This window comes from Suncus etruscus, chromosome 18 (genome assembly GCF_024139225.1).
Source record: "Suncus etruscus isolate mSunEtr1 chromosome 18, mSunEtr1.pri.cur, whole genome shotgun sequence".
In the NCBI taxonomy this organism is placed as follows: Eukaryota; Metazoa; Chordata; class Mammalia; order Eulipotyphla; family Soricidae; genus Suncus; species Suncus etruscus.
Genome location: NC_064865.1, coordinates 22,405,450 through 22,416,940, shown reverse-complemented (window position 1 = coordinate 22,416,940; position 11,491 = coordinate 22,405,450). Strand labels below are relative to the sequence as shown.

Here is an 11,491-nt window from a genome sequence, read left to right as displayed (position 1 = left end):
TTGTAAGTTCCTAGCCTAATTTTGTAATTCATTTTTGATTAATAATTGGTATATAGTATAACATGGTTGTCTTGTTGCATATACTTGTCAAGTTTTTCTATTTCCAGTTCTGCATTGTATGCTTGTAGATCTTTGGTCATAGTTTTGTTTTGTTTTTTCTGGGACCAAGAGATAATTCAAGTGATAGAGTACATATACAGTATGTAGGAGGCTCTAAATTCAATCTCCAGCATCATGTGGTCTTTTGTATACATTTAGAGTAATAATATATTTGCCAGGGGCCAGAGAGAAAGCATGGAGATAGGGTATTTGCCTTGCATGCAGAAGGAGGGGGGTTTGAATCCCTGCATCCCATATGGTCCCCCGAGCCTACCAGGAACAATTTCTGAGCATAGAGCCAGGTGTGACCAAAAAAAAATTAAAAAATTAAAAAAAATTTATTTGCCTATATATTATATATATTGCATATATTATCATTTTACTAGTTTATTTATGATTCATTTATGTTTATATCTTTTTTTCTCTTCCTTAAGGCAGTGCCAGTGGGCTATACTTGCTAGGTATTAAATTCAAGCCTTCTACAGGCAAAGTACATGCTCAGCTTGTTGATATGTCATTCTTGCCCCTTCCATTTAGTTTTTTTATCTTGCTCATTTGTTTCAATGAATTTGATTGCTTTGCATTTTAATTGATATATTCATATCTATGTTGTATTCACTCTGCTATTGACTTCCCTTTGTATATTTCACTTATATTATTCATCTGTATGGCATCTGTTTTTATCTCCTTTAAGTTTTCTTTTTTTTAAAGTCTGAATTCTTTTTTTTTTATTGATAATCTTTATTTTGACCAAAGTGGATGACAAATCATTCACAGTAGTATTCTAGGTACATAGTGACATTGAATCAGAGGCATTCCCACCACCAATGTTGTCCTCCCTCCACCCCTGTTCCCAGCATATGGCACCTCTTTTGTCCCCTGCGGTTCTAGTATAAGTGGTCCCTCTGTGTCTAGCTTGTTGTAGAGTGGGTATCAATTCTGTTATAGTTGGCTTTAGATTTGCTGTTTAAGTCTGATCAATTTTTATTTCTATTCAATTGGTCTCCTTTAAGTTTTCCAACCAAAACATTCTTATCTTATCTTATCTTATCTTATCTTAGGATAAGCAATAGGGTGCTTATCTTCTCTTTTTTAAGAATATCTGTAGCTTTGTTTTGTTCTACAATTTTTACTTTACTTTAGGGCAACATTCCTACCTATTAGAGTGTAGGGGGTATGGTCATATGTTGAGAATGCCAAGTGAAGTCCAGGAGCACTATTGCCCACCTATTGTTTCTTGAGTTAGATGCTCAAAGGTGAGTCTACTTTGTTGGTTGTATTCACTTGCCTACAAGAAAGCATTGCCGCTAAGCTTCTCAACTGTTATAAACCACAGTATATTGATTGATTTTGGCCTTTGCTCCTGAAAAAAATCTCTGTTCATTGAAATTGTAGGTCAAGCCTAAGCCTGTCACTTCTTGGAGATACTGGAGTGAGTCTGATGATATGTCTATACAGACATAAGTGGTTTTTAAGATCACCAATAAGGGAAAAGTCTGGTCTCAGTTCCAGAAGAGTTGCACTTCTACAACCAGTTATTGTATTATTTTAACTAGCAAAAATAAATATTTCATAATGATGTTGGAAAATTTTGTATCAACTTGTATCTGTAGTATCCAAATATTTTTGCATGGAGAAAATGGTTCTGTATATTCTGTAAAAAGTGTTCTAGAAATATACTAACATTTAAATCAGTGGACATTGAGTAAAGCATACTGTTTTTTTTTTTTTTTGTGGTTTTTGGGCCACACTCAGTGATACTTAGAGTTTACTCCTGGTTATGTGCTCAGAAATCACTCCTGGCTTGTGGGACCATATGGGACTTTGGGGGAATCGAACAGAATCTGGTCTGTCCTAGGCTAGCCTGGGCCTGGCAGACACCTTTTCCCTTGAGCCACTACTCAAAGAACATACTGTTCTTTGATAAACACTCAATCAAAAGCCTAAAAAGTAGAAGAAAGTTAACTGACTTTCCTTGAGCAAGAAAAAATGACACCAATAGACAAACTTCATAGTGAAGATTAAATTATAAGATGATTTCTCTGTTTTCAGACCCTGTATAATTTGGACTTGTCAATCTCCATGTGTACAATGGGAATCATCTATATTCATTGCAGCACTATTTACAATAGCTAGGCTCTGGAAACAACTAAGATGCCCTTCAACAGATGAATGGCTAAAGAAACTGTGGTACATATACACAATGGACTATTATGCAGCCACCAGGAGAGATGAAGTCATGAAATTTTCCTAACATGGATGTACATGGAATCTATTAGGCTGAGTGAAATAAGCCAGAGGGAGAGAGATAGATGCAGAATAGTCTCACTCAACTATGGGTTTTAAGAAAAATGAAAGACATTCTTGCAATAACTTTCAGAGAGAAAAGAGAGGAGGGCTGGAAATTCCAGCTCACTACATGAAGCTCACCACAAAGAGCGATGAGTGCAGTTAGAGAAATAACTACATTGAGAACCATCATAACAATGTAAATGAATGAGGGAAATAGAAATCCTGTCTAGAGTACAGGTAGGGGTAGGGTGGGGAGAAGGGATATTTGGGACATTGGTGATTTGAATGTTGCACTGGTGAAGGGGAGGGTTTTTTACATGACTGAAACCCAACCACAATCATGTTTGTAATCAAGGTGTTTAAATAAAAATATTTTAAAAAGGGGCCGGGCGGTGGTGCTAAAGGTAAGGTGCCTGCCTTGCCTGCGCTAGCCTTGGATGGACTGCGGTTTGATCCCCCGGTGTCCCATATGGTCCCCCAAGCCAGGAGCAACTTCTGAGCGCATAGCCAGGAGTAACCCCTGAGCGTTACCGGGTGTGGCCCAAAAATATATATATTTAAAAAAAAAAAAAGGTTGTGCTCGCTTCGGCAGCACATATACTAAAATTGGAATGATACAGAGAAGATTAGCATCCTTGCGCAAGGATGACACGCAAATTCGTGAAGCGTTCCATATTTAAAAAAAAAAAAAGGTAAAGTCAGAATTAAATACTTAGGTTATTCAAACATATCCAAATCCAGAGGAAAATATGCTTCTTCAGACCTCTTTTAAAATTAATAAACTCAAGTCCAAATCTTAGTTTAAAATTTTTATTTCTAAAATTATTTGGCTGAGGACAATCATAGTTCTAGGTATTTTTTCTTGTAGAAGCAAACAATTAGCTCAACTTGTTAAACTAAAGGTAATCTCATAATCATTGACAAGAGAACATTGACAACCTTATGTTGGTTCGTTTTTAATGCATTATCATTTGTCTTCAATGATTTCTGGATCAAAAAGGTGACAATAGGGGCCGGGCGGTGGCACTGGAGGTAAGGTGCCTGCCTTACCTGCGCTAGCCTAGGAGACGGACCGCGGTTCGATCCCCCGGCGTCCCATATGGTCCCCCAAGCCAGGAGCGACTTCTGAGCGCATAGCCAGGAGTAACCCCTGAGCGTTACCGGGTGTGGCCCAAAAACCAAAAAAAAAAAAAAGGTGACAATATTGCAATATTTGTGACAAAATAACATTAATATAGACAGTAGCAACATGCAATTAAAAGGAGCTAATAATTTTTACTAGAGGCAAATTTTAAATGCTTTTTTCACTGATTCTAATGTTTATTTTGGTATCTTGAGCTAATAGAACAAAATAAAAAATACTGTCTTGCTATACTAAATTAATCTCAAGAATCTATACTATATTAATTTTTGGAGGTTAATATAGGTTTTTAAATCATAATTCTAAATAACTGAGGATTACTTAGCAAACAGACAGCTTATTTTGGTTTGTTTTGGGGATATACTTGACAATATTGCATGCTTACCCCTGTGCCTGTGCTCAGGGATTACTCTTGGCAGGTTCAAATGACCATATGGGGTACCAGGAATCAAATCCAGTCAGCCATATGCTGTGAGCACCCTTCCCATTGTATTCTCTCCCACCCCAACTTTTGAACTGTCTTTGTTCATTTAGTCACAAAAAAAGAAAAAACAAGCTATTAATCTCAGTTAAATTTAAGAAATAATGAATGGCACATTTAAAAGCTTAGATTTTTTTGGTGGGGGGACACATTCAGGAATTCTTGGGTTTTACTCCTAGCTCAGCACTTAGGGATCATTGCTAGAAGTGCTCATAAGATCATATGAGGTGATAGGGATCAAATTGAGCTGATGCAAAGTAAGAACCCTGACCCCTTACTATTTCTCACGACCCCTTAAATGATATATTAAAGACAAGAAAATTAAAAAGAGCATAGAAATAAAGCACAAAAATATACACAATGACAACATAAATTCAAGTGTATCAAAATAATATTTCTCTTTCTAGCTAAATTGGAAAGATGAAAACTTAATTTTTATTCCTATTTGATGGTCAGAAGCATAATAATAATTAAAGAAAAACATTGATGCATTGGACACATGGCCAAACTAGTAATACCGAACTGAAGGAATTGAGGTAAACACTATAGTTTTGACCACTATATGTAGATTACTATATATAGTTTAGAAAATTATGTATACAGTATAAATTGATGTATATTGTATATGTACTATATATCACTATACAATATAGATCACTATATATATGGAGGAGGAACCAAGGCAGGCATAGAATCTTAGTTTTGGGTGATGGATCAGAATTGTCACAAATTTACTGTTGTTTTTCCTTTTTGTTTTACTTTTGTTTTTGTTATTTTATGTTTGTTTGTTTTGGGGCCACACCCGGTGACGCTCAGTGGTTACTCCTGGCTATGATCTCAGAAATCGTTCCTGGCTTTGGGGACCATATGAAACTCAGCAGGATCGAACCACGGTTCGTCCTAGGCTAGCGCTGGCAAGGCCTTACCCCTTGCACTGCCACTCCTACCCTGTTGACGTTTATTTTTTGATAGATAAATTTCTTAGAAATAGTATGATCCTTTGAGGTCTTGCTTTTACATCTTGTTAGAACTAGAGCATCATTTAGTCTAGTGTAAATTTTCCCCACCACTGAGTTGAAAGCCTTTTAGAAACTTTTCTTATGATGCATGAACTAAGAGGTTTTTCATTCTAACTTATAGTAATAGAGACTATTCTTAAACTTAGTCTAGTCTAGTTCTGTTTGCTCTCATCATTTCTGGTCATTATTCTTATATCAAGGCAGTTTTCTTGCAAACAATTATCATACAGACCAAATGTTTGAGAAGGAACTGTCATCTTTGTATATATCTATTTCTTTCTTCTGTGACACTATCTTGACAACTCATGTACCTTGACCACTGCAGATTTTCAATTCTCTTTTTTCATTTTAAAAATATAGATGTCTGGGGGGCCGGGTAGGTGGCGCTGGAGGTAAGGTGTCTGCCTTGCAAGCGCTAGCCAAGGAAGGACCGCGGTTCGATTCCCCCGGCGTCCCACATGGTCCCCCCAAGCCAGGGGCGATTTCTGAACACATAGCCAGGAGTAACCCCTGAGCATCAAACGGGTGTGGCCCAAAAACAAAAAAAAATATATATAGATGTCTGGAATGCAAAGCGGATGATCACCTCTGCCTGGGACAGGTGCTTGCTCAGGGCCTGCAACAGGTAAAAGGGCAGAGAAGGGTGAGGAATTTGCAAACATTCCATTAGGAGGTGCCTAAATTCCAACCACCCATAAACAACTCAGGGTAGTTAATCCAAAAACTTATGAGAGGGCATTAGCTTGGTTGGGGCTGAGGAGACTCTGCTGTGTTCTGCTCAGCTTTGGAGCTTCTCCACCCAGTGAATATTTCCTGGTTTCCCACTCTAATCATAGAAATCTCCCACAAAGCTCCCATCAGAGAAAGGTATCGTGAGTGCAGAGTGATAGGAAAATTCCTAGTAGGGAAAAGAACATCGTAAAAATCCATAGGGACCCCAAGCCCGAGCGGAGAGCACACAGGTGAGTGCTTTCCCCGGCACCTCCACACTCTCCACGTGGGAGCCAGAGACAGGCTCTTGCCGCCGCACCTGCGCCCCTCCTAGGGACCCCAAGCCCGAGCAGAGACCACACAGGTGAGTGCTTTCCCCGGCACCTCCACACTCTCCACGTGGGAGCATGAGATCCTGACAACGAGGAAAATGGGAACAACTTGACCTAAGAGCAGGTTATCCTACCTCACCAGCTAACGATAAGACAAAATCAGAAGACTTGTCACCCTTTGGTTGGTCCAAAAGCCAAGATCGCGATTTACAGATGACTGGCTACTAGAACCATGACTGGACTGTATATATATTTGGGGCCAATAAAAAAGCCCCAGTCTAGGGTTTGAATTACGATCTGCACAACAACCATCATCCCCAGTTCTAAAGGTCTGGCTGAGACAATTGCAACAGAATGGGGCTTCTGGAAACACAATGAAAGACGCTATCCTAGGTTCCATCCTAGGACCAGTGCAAAAACCAAGACCACCAACCACAGAAGATGGATTAAAATGACACTGAGGGAACAGAACTTCTAGAACGACAAAGAAAGACTTCATCATAAATCCCACTCCTGGACCTGTGCAGATACTGAGATCTCTAGATACAGAGGTCTGATTTTATCACCCTGGAAGGAGCAGAAACCTTCCAAACACCACGAAAGCACCAAGGGGAGAGTAAATGAACCTGAACGGAGTCTATAGTTAACCCCATGACAATATACTCCAAGGGTGGAGAAACCCCATATCTCTTAGGCCAAGTGAATTCCTTTTTGAATGACCCCAATATTTACTGTACCATTGCAGGAGGGAAAAAAAAAGGCAAAAATGCACAAAATATTTTTTTATTTTTATATATATATTATTTTTAAATACTCATTTATTATTATTTTTTATTTTTATTTACCTATCTACTTCATGTCGATTTCCTTGTTTTGGTGTGGTTATTGAAGTTGTTGTCTCCATTTACATTTATGTTTTTTCCTTCTTTTCTTTTCTTTCTTTATATGCCCTGCCATGTTTTTTATCTCAAGACCATGGCTATTTTTGTGGTGCTTATCTTTGTTATTGTTGGAATGCTCACTGGATATTTGACACTTCTTTTTGTACTGTTGGGGTGTTACACCTTATTTTTCTCCTTCGTCTCTCAAACCAATGATGAGAGCCCCTAGAAGGATCCCGCCCATTTTCGGCGTATTAGTCTTTTACCCCAGTTTATTACTTTTCTCTTCTTCAAACAAAACCACAAAAACTATCTAGTCCTGCCTCCCAGTTAGAGGGAGAAATAAGGGAGGCACCAAGACCAAACAGGTGCAAGACTACTAAGTAGTAAAGTAGGTACAGAGGGGACCACATTTTCTAGCAGCCCTGGGGGTGAGGGAGGAGGATTTGGAAGGTAGGACGAAAACGGAGGTATAGGGAGGACAAATCGGTGATGGGAATCCCCCTGATTTTATGTAAATATGTATCTAAAATATTATTGTCAACAATATGTAAGCCACTGTGTTCAAAATAAAAATTATATTAAAAATATGGTGAAATGCAATCTAGGTTTTCTTTCCCAGTATTGCATGCAGCTTCTGAGCTTCTCAAGGCAGGAAGTTGGGGAATTTTTCTATTTACTTTATTTGTTTCCCATATTCTTAAACAAATAGCTTAAATCTATTTTATTTTATTCTATATGCACTAAAAGTAAAGTTCCAGAATTCAAGTTTAAATGTAAAAATAAACTTATTGTAACTAAAAAAAACATGAATTCAATGCAATTATTTATGATGGCTAACATTAATTATCTAAGTGTCCTTATACAAATGAGCAGATAGGGAAAGTGTAATACATATGTGTATATATATATATAATAAAATGTATCATTTAGTCAGAAAATAGTAAATTCTTGGCATTTATAACATAAACTTTAGGTATCATTCTTATAGAAAACATATAAAACAAATATACATATATCTTTTAAGTATTAAACCATTTTTTAAATTCAAGCTCATACTTTGGACTAGAGAAATATTATAAGCATTAAAGTACTTGTCTTGCAAGTGGCTAACTTCAATTTAATCCCCAGTAATGTATATAGTTCCTGAGCACTACAGAAGTGATCCCTGAGTTAAAGCCAGGGCTAAGTGTTGGTTAAATGTGGCCCGAATATAAAGAATAAAATAAATGCTATATTATACATGTTTGTAAATATCACATATACATATCTGTAAATATCATATGTGCTTATTGGTAAATATTAACAATTAAGGTGCTCGCCTTTCATATCGTTGACCCAGACTCAATTTTCAGAACCACATATGACCCCTGAGCACTAGATGTGATATCTGAACACAGAGACAAATTAGCCCTGAACACCAACAGGTGTGAAAAAAGGCAAAAAAGAAAGAGAAAATATATATTTAGAGCTACACAATTAACCTATAGACAAACACTTAAAATATGATTTAAACCCCTTTGATATCATTTTCATATTCTTATTCTGAGCTTCTTGAGAAATTGGGGTTTAGATCATTTAGATAATTTGCTAAACTTAGTCACTGACATCATGTTCTTTATTTTCTAAAATTGCTATTTTCCCCCTTAGCTCCCTAAAACTATGATCTAAAATAATGAAAAACTATACACTGCCAACCTTCACTGTAAACCTGATTAAGTTAGGAATGGAAGGAAAAGACAGAGAGTATAAAATACAGAATGGGAATACAAATTAGGGTAAGTTAAAATAGGAGGGTTAGGTCAAGTAGGATAGGATAAAATATGCCAGAGTAGGTAAGAAAACATCACCTCCTACAAGAGCTGAGCAATGTCATGCAGCCACACAGGATGCCTGAAGCCAAATTTAGGCTTTTGTAACCAGTACAATATTGTCATTTGCTTTGCTGATTGCATGATGCTAAACACTGCTATAAGAAAATTTCCTATTTTCCAGACTATGGGAAGAGAACTTTCAGCTTCAGCATTGGCTCATAATTAACCTAGTTTTTAAAGTCACAAAAACTCTGAACCTAAAACTCAACTGCTGACAATCCCTAACTATTCAGACTAATTCTTTCAGTTTAACTGTAACTATGGAAGTTTAAGAGTGACTAAATTAACTTATAATCAGGATCCTCCCTACGGCTGTCTCTGAATTGAGCAAAATCATTCCCACTTCAAAAATTTTCTTCCTAAAACTCACTCTTTAATTTTCTGATCTCAAAGAAAATAAGAGTGTATTGTCAAAAGAATGAGTTATTTTTGGGTATCCAATCATATTTAGGACTTACTTCTGGCTCTACAATCAATTATCTGAGGTGAGGGGGGCTTTATAGGTACCAGGAATCTAACCCAAGTTGGTTACATGCAAAGCAAGCACCCTATCCACTTTTTTTTTTATCTCTCTTGCCCTAAAAACTGAGCTCTCAAGTAAATTTTAACTGAAATGTTTGTACCCTTGAAATTGGCAGCTCTCAGAAAGAATTAAGAGCAAAACTGTATATTTTAATGTTGTCTTTTAAAATATATCCATATTTGGAAAATCTGCATAATTTAAAAAAACCACATTTTCAACTATCCAATGCATTGTGTTACAAAATTATACAGAATGCTATGAATTAATTCTAATACAACAGTATCAGCAAAAAATTTTGATAAGGTTTCAGTTTTTTATTGTATACAGTTTATTCAAAGATATTTATGTGGGGATAAAAAGTGGAGAAGAAAATTAGCAATCTTAATCTTAACAATCAAGTCTACTTTATATAAGTCATAAATAATATGTGTTACTAAATGAGAAAAATATTTGGAGGTGAATTTGGGACCATTAAATTTGAAATGCCCAGGAGTTATTGAAATAGAAAAGTGGCTAACTAAATAAATTAATAAGGGATGGAATAAGAAGCAGGAATCTAACTTGATATTGGAATGTAAACAAAGGACTAGAGTAATTCTTTAAAAAAAAGTAGTGATAGTTTGTGGGCTGGAGAGATAGGATGGAGGTAAAGCATTTGCCCTATATACAGATAGATGGTGCTTCAAATCCTGGCATGCCATATGGTCCCCTGAGCCTGCCAGGAAAATTTCTGACTGTAGAGCCAGGAGTAATAACCTGTGAGAGCTGCCAAGTGTAACCCTCCCCCAAAAAAATACCAAAAAATTTTTAAAAAATAAATAAAAGTAGTGATTGTTAATTTTATTTGCCACCTTAATTGGGTCAAGGAACTCATATCTTTGATCAAATCTAGAGGTGTCTAGATTATTTTCTAAAATATTTTTGAATTAGCATACTGAGTCAAGAGCATCAAATTCCTGAATATGTTGCTGTTCTGGATCTCTGTCTTTCACACTTTATCATTGATCTATAGGTCTTCAATTTGCACATGGAAAACACTGGTAGTTTTCAGCCAGCATCACTATTTAGCCAATACCAATAAATCCCATATGAATATATATATATATATATACACTAAGACATAGATATATCCATAAAATGCTAAAATAGTGATTAATATCAATTATGTTTTATTGTCTCCAATAAAACTGATGAACAGCATGGAAACTTCAACACTATTTTCAGGAAGTAAAAGCAGAGAGAAAAGGGAAGAAAATAGTATTGTATAAAATCCTAAAAGTAAGGTAGGAGAATGCTAGAGGAAAACTGTAACCCTCTGAGAACCAATGTTACTTTATTAAAAATATAGGCCAAAGAGAGAAAGTTTAAGTGACTATTTTTTAAAAATAGATGGAATAGAATTTCTGGAACTGTAAAGAAAGACTCTAGTCTAGGCACCATCCTATGACATGTGCAAATACTAAGATCACTAGCTACAGAGGACTGATTTTATCATCCATGACAGAGTGGAAAACTTCCAGACATCACAAAAGGACATAGGGGAAAGTAAAAGAGCATGTATGGAGCCTGTAGTTATACCCATGACAGTATACTTCAAGGGTGGAGAAACCCTGCATCTCTTATGCCAGGGGAATTTCCTGTCTAATCTCCCAATTTTTACTGTGCCTATGCAAAAAAAAATAGCACAAATTAAAATTCTTTTTGGTAATTGTTGTTGCTTTTTTTTTTCTCTGCCTTTTTTCCCCCTGTGCTTTGATTCATCTTTATTTTGGTACTGTGGTTAGCGTTTGGTTGTTGTCTTTATTGCTGTGGTGCTCTTCAGGTTTTTTGTTTGTTTTGGGGGGGTTTGATTTTTTTGTATTATTATTGTTTTTCTTCCTTTTTCCCTTTTATTAAACTGATTTTTATAGTCTCTAGAAGGACTCCTCCTGTTTTTTGCTTGTTTAAATTTTTGCCCCTCCCCCTTTTTTCTTCTTACTTTCAAACAGAACCACATAACATGAACCATCGGCCTCACAAATTGAGGGGGAAATAATGAAGGCCACCAAGACCAAATAGGAGTATGAACATCGAGTAGAAATAAAAAATGATCAGACTTAAACACCAAATCCAAAGCCAAGTATAACAGAATCGATACC

At 36.4% G+C, this 11,491-nt stretch overlaps 1 non-coding gene across 1 annotated transcript; it reads left to right on the top strand.

Moving 5' to 3' along the window:
- Nucleotides 1-2,967: 2,967 nt before the first annotated feature.
- LOC125996743 (U6 spliceosomal RNA) lies at nucleotides 2,968-3,071 on the top strand. Its single transcript, XR_007491424.1, has one exon. It is a non-coding gene; the product is annotated as a U6 spliceosomal RNA (small nuclear RNA).
- Nucleotides 3,072-11,491: the final 8,420 nt, after the last annotated feature.